This window comes from Peromyscus leucopus, unplaced genomic scaffold (genome assembly GCF_004664715.2).
Source record: "Peromyscus leucopus breed LL Stock unplaced genomic scaffold, UCI_PerLeu_2.1 scaffold_1765, whole genome shotgun sequence".
In the NCBI taxonomy this organism is placed as follows: Eukaryota; Metazoa; Chordata; class Mammalia; order Rodentia; family Cricetidae; genus Peromyscus; species Peromyscus leucopus.
In genome coordinates, this window is record NW_023504958.1 from 4,651 (window position 1) to 8,756 (window position 4,106).

Consider the following 4,106-nt stretch of genomic DNA (forward strand, 5'->3'; position numbering starts at 1 on the left):
TCTGGACCAAAGTCTACTAACATGGTCTGGGAAGAGGTGTCTTCTTTTTCCAGTCAGGGGTCTCAGTGTTCACAAATTGGAGATCAAGATGGAAGAATTCATATATGGTGGTCAAGAAGAAAGGCCAGGCACAAACTTCTAAACGTGGCATGCTTCATTCCATCCAGACTCACAATCTCTGGGATGTCTCCATCAACTCTCATTGGTGGTCTTCCCACTCCCAAACCCCCAGATAATCCTCATTGGTAACATTTGGCCAGATCCAGTTAAGTGTGTGCTATGAGAAGATTCTAAATGCTTCTCAATTCCACCCTCTGACTGCCAAGATTCAGCTTTTCAATATCTCATAATTTTCATCCTTCACTGGTGAGTTCTGACCTCTTTAAACTTTGAACTTCCAGGCTTACATTGCTGGGCCTTGAGTGTGAGACAGTATTCAGGTTTCCAAAAGGTGCAGAATGATATTCAACTGTTACCAACAATGGGCTTTTGAGGCCGTTCACCTTAGTATGTGATCAGTAAAATGCTCACCATATTTATCATCTCCCTTTAGTTCATCATGTCTTTAGGGACTCACTAAACCTATAGGTTGGGACAATACCTTCAATGATTCAATCAACTCAGCAATTCCCAGCTTACCTCTCCTGAAAGGTCTGGCTCTGATGCTGTTCTTCCCTCATTCCAGGATAAATCAATCAACTGGTTTTGATCTCTGAAAGTTTGGTTCCTCATTTAGGAATCTTTGTTAGGTTGCTATCTAGTAGCCACAGTGACTCTTCTTTATGTGTTTAGGATCAGGGAGCAGGTACTGCAGGGTAGGAGAAGTCTCTCATGAGGCAACAGACTCCTGTCAGGGGCTCAGTATAGGACCTTTTCATACAGTGTCTCATTCCAGGAATGGGACAGGTGGATCTTTTATTTCAGGTAGGTGGTTGTCTGGGGGACCTGTCACAGACAAAGGATTCAGGTCCCCAACAGGAGAAGGCACAGGTCTTATGCAACAGGCGTATCCACACACCAGAGAAAGCCAACGGTCAATACAGCACAAGAAAACTGACAGTAACACATAGAAAGACTTTCAGACAAACACACAAGAGAGACAGAGAGAGAGAGACAGAGACAAATAGTGAGAGAGAGAGACAGAGAGACAGAGAGACAGAGAGAGAGTGTTTGAACATGGATTGAAGCCAACAGAAAGTCTTTTTTAGCCAGCTGGAAACCACATGAGGTATTCTGGTTTCTGTTGCAGCAAGTAGCTTTTCTCAGGATGAGCTTTTAAGCACAAAACCCATATTATGGGTTGAGAATCTTCAGTTAACAAGAAGTGTTAGCCACTATGAAAGCCATAATGTTACTGTATTTCAAGCAAGGTTTGAACATTTAGAGATATTCCCAGAACTATGGACTTTGGTGGATTAAGCCTTCATTTTAGTTGTGGCAGGGGTTTGCTGTGTTTTATAGAAATGCTGGTTTTTACACCTTGAATAGCACTTCTGTCATAGAGACAGTTGTACTTAGGCATGGGGGCCTGCTAATGCCTGGGCCTTGTTACACAGGTGGTTCTGGCACCATGAGAATATGGTGCCCTCAGAGGTCAGAAGAGGCTGTTGGATCTCCTGGATAACTGATAACTGGAGTTACCGACTATTGTCAGGTACCCTTGAAAGCAGTAAATTGGATGCCAGTCTTCTGGAAAGGTATCCAGCAACTTTACTGCAGAACCATTACTCTATCCCATCACAGTTACTTTCTTAAAGAGGATGGAACTGCTCTGAAAGACTAGGGTATATTCTAAAGCTTTGGCATCTGAAGAATTTTAGCAGGAATTCAAGAGGTAACCATGATTTCATTTATACATCTTTCTTTCATTTTTGATGGCTTTCCACTCTGCATGTCTGGCACTCTCAGAAGCTATTCTATCAACCAAGTTAGCCTAACACTGGCAGAGTTGAGTCAGCCTCTGCCATCACAGTGAATGGAATCCAGAGAGGCAGCTCATGTACCAGGGATAGATTTTGATCACACTGCCAGGGGACCCTCAAACAGACCCAACTATACAACTGGCTTCGTACACAGAGGGCCTAATCTGATCCCATGCATGTTCTATAGCTGTTGGTCTAAAGTTCCTGAGTTTCTATTAGCTTGGTTCACTAGTCTCTGTAGATTTCCCCATCATGATCTTGATCTCCCTTGCAATATAATCACTCTTCCTTCTCTTTGACTGGACTCCTGGTGCTCGGCTTGGTGCTTGGTTGTGGGTCTCTGCATCTGCATTAATCAGTTACTGGATAAAGGCTCTATGATGACAGTTGGGGTATTCACCAACCTGATTACAAGGGTAGGCCAGTTCAGGCAGCCTCACCATTATTGCTTGTAGTCTAATCTGGGGTCATCCTTGTGGGTTCCTGGTAATTTCCCTAGCACCAGGATTCTCCCCAAGCCATAATAATTCTCCCTCTATCAAAATATCTCTGTCATTTTTGTCTCACTCAGTCCCTCCCCTAGCTCAACAATCCTGTTCTCACATGTTCTCATTTCCCATCACCTATACTCCATTGCCCTCACCTCATCCCCAGTCTACTCCAGGGGATCTCCTCTGTTTCCCCTGCCCAAGGTGATCCATACATCCTTCTTAGGGTTCTCCTTGTTTCCTAGTTTCTCTGGAGCTGTAGATTGTATTCTGATTATCCTTTGCTTTAACTCTAGTATCCAATTATGAGTGAATGCTTACCAAGCTTGTCTTCCTGAGTCTGGGTCACCTCACTCAGAATGACATTTTCTAGTTCCATCCATTTGCCTGCAAATTTCATAATGTCATTTTTTTTAAAAGCTGAGTAATACTCCATTGTGTATATATACCACATTTTCTTAATCTGTTCTTCAGTTGAGGGGGATCTAGGTTGCTTCAGGTTCTGGATGTTATGAATAATGCTGCTCTAAGCATAGTTGAGCAAATGTTCTTGTGATGTAATTGATGTCCAAGAGTGGTATCATTGGGTCTTGAGGTAGATGGATTCCTATTTTTCTAAGAAAAATCATTACTGATTTCCAAAATGCCTGTGCAAGATTGCACTCTCACCAACAGTGGAGGAGTGTTTCCTTTGTTCCACATCCTCTACAAAATAAGTTGTCATCTGTGTTTTTTATCTTAGCCATTCTGACAAGTGTTAAATGGTATCTCAGAGTCATTTTGATTTGCATTTCCCTGATGACTAAAGATGCTGAGCAATTCCTTAAATATCTTTCAGCCATTTGGGATTCTTCTGTTGAGAATACTCTGTTTAGCTCTGTAGCTCATTTTTTAATTGGATTGTTTGATATTTTGCTATCTAGTTTTTTGAGTTCTTTATATATTTTAGAGATCAGCCCTCTGTTAGATGGGGGGGGTTCCAATTCTGTAGGCTGTCATTTTGTCTTATTTACTGTGTCCTTTGCCTTACAGAAGCTTCTCAGTTTCAAGAGGTCCCATTTATTAATTGTTGCTCTCAGTGTCTGTGCTACTGGGGTTAAATTTAGGAAGTGGTCTCCTGTCCCAATGCTTTCTAGAATACTTCCTACTTTCTCCTCTATCAGGTTCAGTGTAGCTGAATTTATGTTGAGGTCTTCCATCCATTTGGATTTGAGTTTTGTTCATGTTGATATATATGGATCTATTTGCAATGTTCAACATGTTGATATCCAGTTATGCCAGCACCATTTTTTGAAGATGCTTTCTCTTTTACATTGTACAGTTTTGACTTCTTTGTCAAAAAACAGGTGTTCATAAGTGTGTGGATTGATTTAAGGTCTTCACTTTGATTCTTTTAGTTCACATGTGGGTTTTTATGCGAATACCAAATTGTTTTTATTACTCTAGTTCTATAGTAGAGCTTGTGGTCAGGGATCATGATGCCTCCAGAGGTTGCTTTATTGTCAAGGATTGGTTCAGATATCCTAGGTTTACTGTTTTTCCATATCAAGCTCAGTATTGTTCTTTTGTGGTTTGTGAAGAATTGACTTGGTATTTTGATGAGGATTGCATGAATTTGTAGACTGATTTTGAAAAGGTTGCCATTTTTACTATGTTGATTCTACCTATCCATGAACATGGCAGATCTTTCCATTTT